The sequence below is a fragment of the Anser anser genome (genome assembly GCF_964211835.1).
Source record: "Anser anser genome assembly, chromosome: 3".
NCBI lineage: Eukaryota > Metazoa > Chordata > Aves > Anseriformes > Anatidae > Anser > Anser anser.
The window spans coordinates 57,737,844-57,750,370 of NC_139722.1; positions in this window are offsets into that span (position 1 = coordinate 57,737,844).

Below are 12,527 nucleotides of genomic sequence, written 5' to 3' on the forward strand. Positions count from 1 at the left end.
AAATCCTTGCAACTGTGCATCCTGTTTTCTGATAAGGTGAGGACAGGTTGGTGTGACTAACAGGAAACAAATCAGTAAAGAAATTAAAGCATTCTCACAACACAAAGGCACTTCTGAAGAAGAAAATTCTCTCTCTTCTGCATGTAATTGAAACTCGGTTAATCAGGGACATGTAATCAGCAAGTTGAAGCTTTGACTTTTTTCAAAGCCCTTATAGATCATCAGGATTCCTACCTAAAATACTCTAGATTTTGTAACCTGCTCAATAGTTTGAACTCTGTGGTGGGTTTATGTCTCTTTCTGCTTGTCTGCCAGTTTTACCCTGGCATCGAATGAAGTTTGAACCCCAAAACCAAAAATATCTATATGAGTACAGATTACTAAGAAATTGAAGTCTGCTGGAAGTGAGGCTTCTGAGTGACAGTTTTGACACAAATAAGGCTCAGCCTCCATATTAATAAGAACATTAATAAGAACATGATGACGATGTGTCAGTAACAATATCCTGTAGCTAGAAAGTTACAATAGTCTGCTTTTCCTCACCAGTAAAATAGATGTTATCCTACACACTTACATCGTGTTGACTGCTAATTTTGACAAGGTCTCTGCTGTCCTACATTTAGCTGGCAATAGTTTAGGAAGTCACAGAACCTCCCATTTATTATCCTCTTTCACTTTTTTTTCTGTATCTTGTCCACTTAGCTAATATTTTCATCCATGAAGTCTCTTCTACCAGGGGGTTGAAGAACCCCCTTTTGCATATTAAACCAATCGGCTATGACTGCTTTTTTTTTTTTTTTTCCTTTTCTTTTTTTGAGTCCCTAAAACACACTTCTGAAAGAACCTAGAAATGCATGTTATTCCCATATGGAGACAGTAGTAGGTTATATGAATGACAATGAAAAAATGAATACCAAATGTTTGAAGTGCTCCATACAACAAACAAACAAACAAAAAAAGGAACCAATAAGGATGTTTTAAAATATACACGGTACATATTACTTCTTGATCTTGACCAAGACTTACCAAAAACTCAAAATACACAGATGATATGCAGCTGGGCACCTAGTAAATGATAACTGCATACACAATACTTCCCAATGCACTGTTTTTAACAGGGTTCAACTCTAATCTGTCAAATATGACCTTTCTTAATAACTCTCCTTCTTTATTACGGTAGTTTTTCTCTGTGTTTATTCCTGTTGTTGATACTTAATTTATCAGTCAGGAATTTCATGGGATTTGACTTATAAAGATGAAGAGTACATAGTCTAAACTCATTGTCTTGTTCAGAAACACTATTTTTCTGCATTCATGGTAGAACAAATGATCAAATAATGATCTCCTTTAAGTAAGGAAATCAGTTGCTTTAGTTACTGAAGTCCTTTGGTAGGTATTAATAAAGCAATGATAAAAATGTTTAGAATCCATTTTTAGCTAAATTATTGTTTATTACATTAAAAAAGAGCCAACAGCCAGAAGTAGTTTCCAGATTAACTTAAAAATTCATTTTCTGTCAGTTCTACAGCTTACAAAAACTCTGTATCTTATGAGAATACCTGTGAGCTGTAATACATGTTAGACAGATAACTTGCAGACTTCTGAGTACTTAGCTATTGTAAGAATACAATTCTTTTTCTTTCTAACTCAAAGATTTGTATATATTTTATGAAACATTGTAATATAAAAATATGCACAGAGGTATTTTTTCCAATGGTATTACTTTTAGTAGTTGAGTAAGAGTTAATGGTATCCAGCTACTTGGAGATGAAGCAGCATGTGATTTGTGTGTGCTTATTTTCCATTTTTCTTCTTTAACGTGAGATGCCTAGGTTAGTTCCACAAAAGAACAAATGCAAAAAATCTTCACATAAAAGACAATGTGATGGCAGCATAGCAGGGTGACTTAGGGTGTAATCTGCTGAAGGGTTCAGGTGGATACAAATTAATTAAAAGAACACACAAGCACAGAAACCTTATTCCAATAATTCTGTTGTAAATACAGCTGGCAGTGGCTATGTGTTTTCTTATCTCCTTTCCTGATTAGCTTGTTACTTTACACATCATAGTTTGATCAGTAAAGAGAAGGACTCTCATACTGATGGTGATTAAAAATATCTCTATATATACAGACAAATATTCACATCTATTCAAGCTAGCAGAGAAAAAATAGACACAGCAAAAGACTTCCACCACAAGCTACGGTATGGTGAGATTTGTTACACTGAAACACAATCTATTATAATGCACTGCCGTGCACGCAGTTTCCAGGACTGATTGATGACATTTCCATATATAGTTAGGAGTAAGACATTGGTTTTGAAAATAGAATTAAAACTTTCCCTTTTTAGGAGCAAGCACCGCTTTGGCAACATAACCAGCCCCAAGTACATTAGTTCTTTTGGTCAAAACATTAACAGGGTACTTTGTTAACAAAATGTTCAGGTCATGATGAGGTCAAAGCATGAACTGTAAGACTTTTTATGAGCTAAATATTTCCAAATAGCACTCCAAGTTGAAAGTGCTGAAATTAAAGCTTTTCTCCTGTAAACAGGGTGTTGCTGAGCAGAGTGGTGGTTTTTTTTTTTTTTTTGTTTTTTTTTTTTTTTCCAGTTACTCAGCATAGGTGATGGGGCTGTGCAATAACATGCACCCCCTGAGCAAAGACAGATGTTATCAGAAATAACTGGGTGGTAGGGACACTTCAAGAAACTTGAAGACAATAAAGACATATTTTGTTGCTGTGTTCTGTTCCTCTTTGCAGCTTGGCAACTACTTGCCTTCTCTCCAGAATGAAAAATTTGTGCAACAGCATATTGTCTCAACTGTAGACATGAATCTGATATTCTGACCTCATTTCTCCCATATTCATATTTCTGAAGTCAGGGTTTGATTTGCAAATACCCATGGACATTCATTCCCAGTGGGGTGGGCTATTGTGTAGGTGAGAGCAGACCAGCTGAACTGAAGGGAGCACTGGCTACCCCATGATATCCCAGTGAAGAGTGAGATATGATTTTGGGTGCTATTTTACTTTGCTATGATTTTTTTATACACACTTTGTATAATGGAGAAGGTAAAACATAAACAAAATTTGCATACTATCTACAGAAGTACGAGGTAGTTCTTATCCAACTAAATCCATTCCTTACCCTCATGAGAACACAGGTCAGTAGGAAAAGGGCAAAGTACTAATGGGAGACAGTTTTGAAAAGAAAAGACATGGCCAAAAACATCTGAATTTTGAATAGAGGGGAACAGAAAGTAATGCAGTTTCCTAAGCTCCGCAGGCCAAGCCATCATGTAATACAGACATTTCCAAAATTGAACGTGGGTTTGTGCAAGTTTCTGCTACCCAAAAACATTTCAGGTTTTGTTTTTTTGTAAGAAAAGACTCAAAGAATGCTTACCCAAACGTTTTTATGCATATTTTTCTACCACCCTGAATCAAGCATGACAATGGTAACTCTAAAACCACCAGAACTGCTGCTTTCAGCCAGAAACATAATATTATTATATAAGTGCATCTAATTTGTTTTGTACACAAGAGAAAATTGGAAGTAAACTGTTGAAATAAATGGCATTGAACTAGAACGGAGCAGTCTGTTTTGCCTGTCAGGCCATCAGTGGCTTCACAGTAGAAATTATGATGGACTTCAGCACCATGGTCTTATTAGACGAGATCATGGTTTTGGAGGTTGCCCTGGGTTTTGTCATGGAAGCAATGAAGCTGAAGAGAGCATAAACTGGCATATAATTTGTGCAAGATGATGTTTTGCAGAGTATAATACGAAGTTGCAGTGCTGAGAGGAGACTTTTCTGTTACATTCACTTCATGATTTAATCTAGATTGTTGTGAAGTTAGTGTTTACTCTGAATTTAGACCTTTATGCTATAAAACTATGATGTGGGTAACAGAAAAATCTGTTCTAGTGACACAAAAGCAGCAACACTTCAAAGACAAGCTGAAAACAAATGATTTCTATTGCTTATTTCTGATCTCCCGAATTAAAAGTGATGTTCAGACTGTATACAGAACAAAAACTTCATTATATGAAGACAGTGCCAAATTTCAATTTCTATTTCTTTTTTTTTTTAATGGTGCAAAAATTATAAGAGTGGTTTAAGCAACCAGAAATGAGATCTACCTTTAATAAAAGCATAATTTCAACTTCCTCTTCATGCCAAAGTACAAAATTGTGTTATGTCTTTCATCACGGATCTCGTTTAATTTGAAAATTTTATGCTTTATTGAGAGAAAAGAAAAGAAAAGAAAAGAAAAGAAAAGAAAAGAAAAGAAAAGAAAAGAAAAGAAAAGAAAAGAAAAGAAAAGAAAAGAAAAGAAAAGAAAAGAAAAGAAAAGAAAAGAAAAGAAAAGAAAAGAAAAGAAAAGAAAAGAAAAGAAAAGAAAAGAAAAGAAAAGAAAAGAAAAAGGCCTAGACAAAAAGGAGAAATCTGAGGAATCACTGATAGAGACATAGATTATTTTGTAAAATTGAGAAAGTAAAAGGCAAGAACTACATTAGGAATACATACTTAACTATAGCAGGGGTGCAGATCTGCAACTGTGAGCTGACACGGCTCCTCTCACGAGAGATACCGCTGCAGCTGTGCATATATGCAAGCTGATAAAGCCAAACTACCTGCAGATGTGTTAGTGGGATGTGTGTGCCATGGCCAACCCAGAGCTAGATCTGAGCTCTCCCTACCACGTGTGGGAGCTGTCAACCTGCATGCGAGCAAGAGGGGTAAAATTATTCAAGTATGAAATGGCCACCCTTTATACAGTGTGAATGCTAAGCATGATTTGGGGCAGCACAGCTGCTTCAAATCATGACAACTAGAGAGAGATTGTGGAACTATGCTCACGGTTTGGGTCCTACAAATCTACCTTCAACTTTATAGGAATAAATGAAAAAAAATAATGAAGCGAGATAACCTTGGCAATGACTACTATTAAAAGATGGGTGAACAGGAAACACAAGGTACTGGAGCAGTCTGACAAAAAGGAATTTTTACTGCAGTTGAAAAGGCATGTTAAAATTCTGTGTTATAAAGAAGAATATATAACTCAAATTACCAGTTCATAACAAAATTTGCAAGGTACAGTCAGATTTAAACTAATGAATTATATACGCTTTTGTTCCTGTTATCCCACTCACTTCATAGCCCAGTCTTTTATCTGTTACGTATCAGTCACACAGCACACACTCATCCTGTTTATGGAGTCTCACCACATTATTTTCACAGTAACTTGTGTAGGAAAATACGTTTTTACTGGAAAAGAGAGATTTCTAGAAACTGATGTGAGGACTGATAGACTGATGAAGTCTAAAAATAGCTTCAAAAAACTTTAAATAATAACAATATTTGATACTCAGCTTCTCAAGAGCTGCAAAGACTTGAGATGAAAAAAACTGAGGTGTCCAGAGCAGAGCAGACTTGTATAAGTCCATCCTTAGAGATTTCGTCAGGCCAAGGAACAGAAATCCAGTCTTCCTGAATGCCATGGTCCTTGCTCTGTATGCTAGGCAGCTGAGGAATGTCCTAAGGTAAAATGAAGGTAAAATGTACTAAGGTAAAATGAAACTATTTCTTCCTTAGTTCTCTGATGGGAGTGATCACTGAGCAGACCTATTGCTCTCCAGGCTCATGCTGGCTCTGTGCTGGGATTTTCAAAGGAAGTGAATTTATTCTTTGAAACATTCTCCTGCAAAGCACAGGTCGTTGCTGTCAGCATCTCCATCCATGGCATACCGAATGCTACTTTTCAGCTCATAAGGACTGCATTATGCACCTCAGGCTTTGGTTTCCCTCTGCACCTGCCCTCCTCAGCCGTGGCAGAGTTTCAGACCAGATCTATCACCGAGAGGATCACCTGGACCGGAAAAGCACAGGAAGGATTTCATCATGTTTGCTGCCTTGCTCGCCACCCCTCCACGCCTGCTCCCCACCGGTGGGATGGCACTCCATGACCTGCAGCACCGTCCTTGGTTCTGCCAAGGTTATGGCCAACGAGAGTCAAGAGGAAACAAAACAACACAAAAAAGTGACATTCTCCCCTCTGACAAAAGGGCCTCTCACACCGAACAGATCCTGTTTCAGAGCAGGTGAGAAAAACTAAGAGGAGTTCCTTTATCAGCCAGTTCTGTCTGGAGTGATGGACAGTGACAGCAAACTTTGAAAATACCTTATGAGGCAGGGGAGAGCGGTGGGAACATTTCTACCATAGCCTGCATCCTCCTCACCTCTGTTGCTCTGTCCTCTGGCCAACTTCTCAATATGTCATTGCTCAGGAAGGAGGCCAGAGAGGACAAAACAGAGGCCAAGGTGCTGGGGCTGAAGAATAGGGTGCCCTGGGGTATCTGAAGTCAGATGGTGTCTACCTGATAAGAGCCTTGGCCACAAGAGGCAGCAGGCAGAGGCATGATGTGATGGTGTGCTCTCAGGAGAAGGGTGCAGCTCACCCTACGTTGCCTTGCTGGGCAGCTCAAGATTTCCAGGACATCTCATGTGCGGAAATTGGTCTCACAGGTGTAGCAAACTGGTGATTTTACTCACAGATGTAGCAAACAGACTCCCCATTTCTATCCCCTTTGCCCATTCTTTGTGACTCTGGGTTTCTGTTAGAAGTGAAGAAAATCATCCTGAAACAAATATCCAAACCTGCCTCCAAGTAGAGGAGTGGAAGGCTGCATTCCTCTATGTGCTGGGATTTTCTTTTTCTTTCCATGAGCTAATACTGTAAATCCCACAGCAAGGCATGAATAAACAAAAACTAGGAAGGATTAGGATGTACTATTTAGCAAATCATGACTAACGCAGCCCCATCTTGTTTCCTCTGAAAGCATGCCACAAAAGTTCAACAAATATTATTGTGAAATGAACCACGAAGTCTTTACACACTTTAGAAATGGCATCTTCACCCATTTTCCCTGGCAACAAACAAGTGGATTTAGTTTCTAGTTGATGGGAAAATCTCTATATTTAAAACACTTGATAACTGACACAAGGCTGGAGTTTTTCAATTCTTTTCCTCCCTCCTACACCCTTCCTGTATCACAAATATAATTTAGTAGGATATTCCAAAAGTCAGAGGGTTTTAATCAAGATGAGAGGCTACTTGCTTTGCTTTTTGCTAAGAAAACACTTCTTCTGTTAAGTGAAAGAGAGATTTAGAAATATTTAGAAATATTATTGGGACATTTGCCTCTTCTTGTGTGTGTAGCTGCTGAAGATGGTGGTGGGGAACGGGATACATATGAAGAGCTGTTTTCTGTTGTACAGACAATGAGGAAAGACTTTTTTTCTTGTTGAAACATGACCTATGGTGTTCTCAGTGCTCGTGTGTTTATGTGTTTATGAGGTTCTTCTTATTTGAGTAATTGTCATAGTCACTAGCCTTGGGATAGACTAAAATATCCACTTGTAAAAGAGGCCAGAGGAAATGCTAGAAAGGAAGGATAGGCTGAGGTTCTGAAATTGCCTGTTACAGTATTATTTGTAAATATTTGTTAAAAACATATTTTAAGAACAAAATCCCCTATGCAATACAGATATATCCTTATTCATACACGTAAATCTAAAGAAAGATCAAAAGAAAGAAAGAATGAACATACCTGTTGTTGCTGAAAATTTAATTCTTTTTTTTTTTAATGCAGGTGCTGTAATTCCATTCCCTTTGACATTAGAAATATTTTTGAGTTCCACAAAAATTCATCACAGGATCTTAGCGTCTCAGAAAATGTGGCCATGAGTGTCACTATCTTTCAATACTGGGGAAACAGGCCTAGGAATTTTGGGCTTGCCCAGATACTGCCTACACTGCAGAAAAGCATATCTTCCACACATGGGATCAATTCCTTTGTGCTCACCAGGATCCACCCATTCCCCTCTTTTGTGCCTTGCTTAGCATCTCCCTCAAAATCCTCACAGGCAGTTCTTTGTGGCTGCAAGAACCGGATTTTGCAGAAGATAATCTTGAAGGAAGGGAAGGGAAATATTAGAAAAAAGTGCTAAGAGTGGTGCAGGATAAAAGTTCTGGTTAAACCACCCATTCTCACTGGAATTTAACTCTTCCAAACTCCAGAGCCTTACTTCAGGCTTTTATTTCCTCTCTGTTTGGAGAAAGGTTGTCTTTTGTTTCCAGAATAGGTTTTCAGTAACTGTCTTCAATCTTCATTTAACATTAGCCTTTTTGCTATGCTCAGGAAACTCATTCCCTGTGTATTGCTCAAGAGATCCTGGGGACATTTTTTTTTATTTGGATGACTCCACTTTAAATGCAAACACAAGAAAAGATTCAAATAACTGGCATTTTATTTCTAAGTTTTGCATGTATGTTCAAAACAAAACCCCAAGCCTTAACTTTGGCATAAGTCTTTGTCTTCCTCCATCTCCCCACCTCCACATGCCAATAAAAACAACCAACCAAACAAACAAACAAAAAAATCCTAAACCAACCAACAAAACAGAAGCCAATGCAGGTTATAAATCAAAGGTCCAGACTGATGTCTCTAGGAAAAAAAAAATAATAATAAAAATAAAAATTGGACACATCTTAATATAGAGATGGTTTCATCAATGAAGAATGATCAGCATCTAAATAAGTGTCAGTCTCACCTCAAGGGAAAAAAAAATAGGTAAATCTGGGATTGTAATACAGTTGGACTTGATGATCTTGAAGGTCTTTTCTAACCTAAATGAATCTATGATATTTGTAAGACTTTAAAAACTTATTTTCTATAAAGAATCTTTTTTCCTTCAGTAATAAGATTATTATTTTTTTTTCGAATAACATGTTTCTCAGTGGTGTTGCAATGTCAGAAGTTAGCTGTCCTTTCTTAAGAGTTTTGCTACGCTAATGACTTCTTTCTCTGCATATTTGTTAAGGTTCCTATACACTTCGATACACAAGGGTTAGACTTACATGCAGCCCTCAACATGGATTCATACAGTGGCTTAATGATGTGGATCTATTTCCTGAATGTCAGTATTAATATTAAATTTAGAGGCATAAATGTACATGTGTAACTGTCACTGATTTTCCCCATCTCTTGTACTTTCTGTTTATTAATGTCTATTGCTGCTTCACCATTCAAACCATCAGAATTTCATTCTCAAAGTCTCTGCAGACAGGATTAGCTTTCACAGCTCTGAGTAATTCTGTATTCTCAGAAAGCTCAGGTTGTACAGATTCCTGTGGAGCTCCACTGGTAAAGTCACCCTGGTGCAAAATCACCAGTTATTTCTTACCTTTTTAATCCATGTGAAACCTTACTATACCATGATAGTTTCTTGAAAAGTCTTAGTGAAGGAAGTGGTTGAAAGCTTTTTGGGTGTAGTCAACCAGAATATCCTAGCAATATTCTCAGTAATTATTTTGAAGAAATATTTAATATGACAGCTGTGACTTCCATCTAAAGAAGCAATTTTGACTCTTCCATTTTATATAAAATCTTTCCGTGTTGCTACTAATTCTAGATTTTATTACAGTCTTCATAGTTTCCCCTGTATGGAAGTGAGACTTTTTGATCTATAGTTCCCCAAATCTTTCCTGACTGCTTAAAAATGGTGTCACATTCGTTGTTTTCTGTTTCTCTAGGAATGAGATTGATTCTAAGTGACAGATTACACATAACATTTTCACATTGATACGTGCGTTCCTTCAGAATGCCTGGGTGAATACCATCTGGTCCTTGTGGTTTGCTACTTCTCATTTTATAAATTTTATTCAAAAATCTCTTCTGACATTGCAATTTGAAACAGCCCTCTGTAAAGAGGAGCTGTGGTGGAAACATCCCTTAATAAGTAAATACTTGATTTAGCTTTTCTTTCATGGCCTTATCTTTCTGGAAAGCTATTACAGCTGAATTGTCTATTGGCTCTACAGACTCTTTGCCATGCTTCTTGTTTCTACTGCATTTGAAACCTTGTTAATTTTTGTTTAATTTCTTCCTCTATTTCATGAGAATTCTTCATATTTTAAATGCTGTCATGAAACTATAGACTTTATGCTAAGTATGCAGTGAAACATTGTATTTGTAACTAATAAAAACTAAAAAAGTGGCACTAACTTAAAAAGAAATAATAAGTTAATGATTTCTCTTTAAACCAGTGAACTAACTCTATAGTGGTGGTTTTTTTTTGTTTTTGTTTTTTTTTTTTTTGTTTGTTTGCTTTGTGGTCACTCAGTATTAATAAAGTACAAGGATAATATTTCTACTGAGAAACTTCTAAAAATAGTGAGTCTTCATTAAAAAAAATAAATAAATCACAAGACTTGTTTTCCTCTTGGCAAACAAAAAAATAACCAAATAATTGCAGATGCCACACCTGCTCATGGTCTGTAAATGAAATTGTTCCTTTCCACATGTGCTGCACATTACATTGTGTTGCAATTCACAGATGAACGAGAAAGTTCAGCATGAGATCTCATATATGCTCGGACAAAAAGGCAGAAAGATAGGATATAAATACACAGCTTTGCCTCTTCCCACATGCAATTGCTCGGGGCTCTTTCTGCATCCACTGCAGTCAGCTCCAAAAGCAAGTGTATTAGTTTATGAAGCTAATTTTTCATGAAATAAAATAGTGGGACTGTCATGAGTGAGTGGTGTTATGGGAAGCTAATCTGACTTGGACAGGAGGGAAACTGAATACTAGCTTTTGGTGAGAGGGAAGAAAGAAAATATACAGCTTATGTTATTGCAGGTTGAGCTCTTCCCCATTAAATCTGCTTTATCACAGAAGTACCTCTAGACCAGACAGATGAACTTCCAGGAACTCTATTTGGAGGCCAGAAGCAGCTGGATCATGGCAGCTATGCACACACACACACTCAGTCACTCACAGAGGTTTGTGTGCCTTCACCTCTGACAACGTTACTGGCTTCTGGCTGTACACATTTTCATCACGCACTCTTAGAGCCCATAACCAGAACGAGACTTATTGACAAAGGTGATACGAAGCAGAAGAAGATCAGTTGGTAAATACCAATCTAAATATCAAACATTCTTTGTAGAATGGCTCCCAGGGGATTTGAGAATCAATAACAAAAGTAGATGAAAGCACAGATATGGCGCTGCATATTTGCTTCCTATCTTTTCCTCAGATCACGATGCGTTATACCCATGTCCTGTTACAGCAATGTGGTGTTGTTCACAGCAAGCTTTGGTGTTTCTTAGACATGTTCTTTGCTGTCTAAGGAAAGGACATATGGATTTGGTCCTTTTTAGCTGCATAATTGAATCACACACATATATACACATGAAAGAAAAGCCTGATTACCTGAGTTTTTCAATTATGCCTTTACTGCAAAATAGCTCCTGTATTTAACAAGAGTCAATTATAGGATCTAAATACTCTCTCGGGGAGAACAGTATGTCCAGATGGACATACTCTTCTCTTTTCTTCTGTTACCTTACAGGTTTCTTGTTTTAAAGCTGAAGTTATCTGTGGGTACCACTATGAATCGAGCTTTGCTATGAAACAGGACATTAACAGCTTTTGGCACAGGACTGTTTGTTCTTCTTTTAATATCAAAGGCTGTTGTGAGTAGATCCAGGAAATGTCAAGTACAATAAGATGCTTCATCCATAGTGTTTGCATATTTAATTTCAGTTTTTCAAAAGCAGCAATGATGCTTTCTTTAGGTGTGAGATGCCTATTTCTCACCAATCCCCTCCCTCCACACACACCTCCAACACATGTAGTTCTCCCTTTCCTTCTCTCCCTCCAAATAGCCATAAGTGAAACAACACTTTCCTGAATCAACATAGACCTTTCTTTGTATCCTGGCCCTCCATATCCCACACACTTAATCCCCCTTTAAGACAGACTTTTGAACAGAGCTTTCCTTCGCAAGCAGCCCCTAGACAGGGGTTAGAACTCCAAAGAAAATCAAGAGTTAAAGTAAAATTGTTCTTCTTATTTTCAGTCTGTAAAAAATTAATTTTGCATGACAATGGTCTAGCATTGTTTTTGTTTCCAAAACTAATCAATTTGTGGAGAAAAAAATGTAGGGATTTTTGTTTGTGAAAGTTATGAGTTAGGAAGGAAGTTGAAAACAGACACACAACAGAAGCCAGTTAATATTCAACCAGTTATCCATCATAACTTTTTTTTTTTTAGCAGACTTCTTACTGAAGATAAAGTGAGTCCCCAAAAGATGTGTTATGTTTTCCTTAAGATTTTCATTTTTCCATGCTGAACAATATAATGCTAATCTCAACCATACTAGCCAAATTGTCGAGGTCTGTTTCAAAAATCTTTTCTTTCCATTATTTACATATATGCAGTATTTTTGTTATTTAGAGATTGTATAAATAATGATTTAAGGTTTTCTCTTGGCTCATTGATAAAAGCTGTTTACATTGCAGGGCTTTGAACTGATTTTTGTGGCCAGGGATGGCTCTTGCTATTTCTTTCCAGCAAGTGAAATAAAAGTTGCTCTCCAATTCTATATGTTCACAGGAGCCCAGACCTGGAGAAATTTGTTTGTTTTATCTACGCTCTAATACAATAAT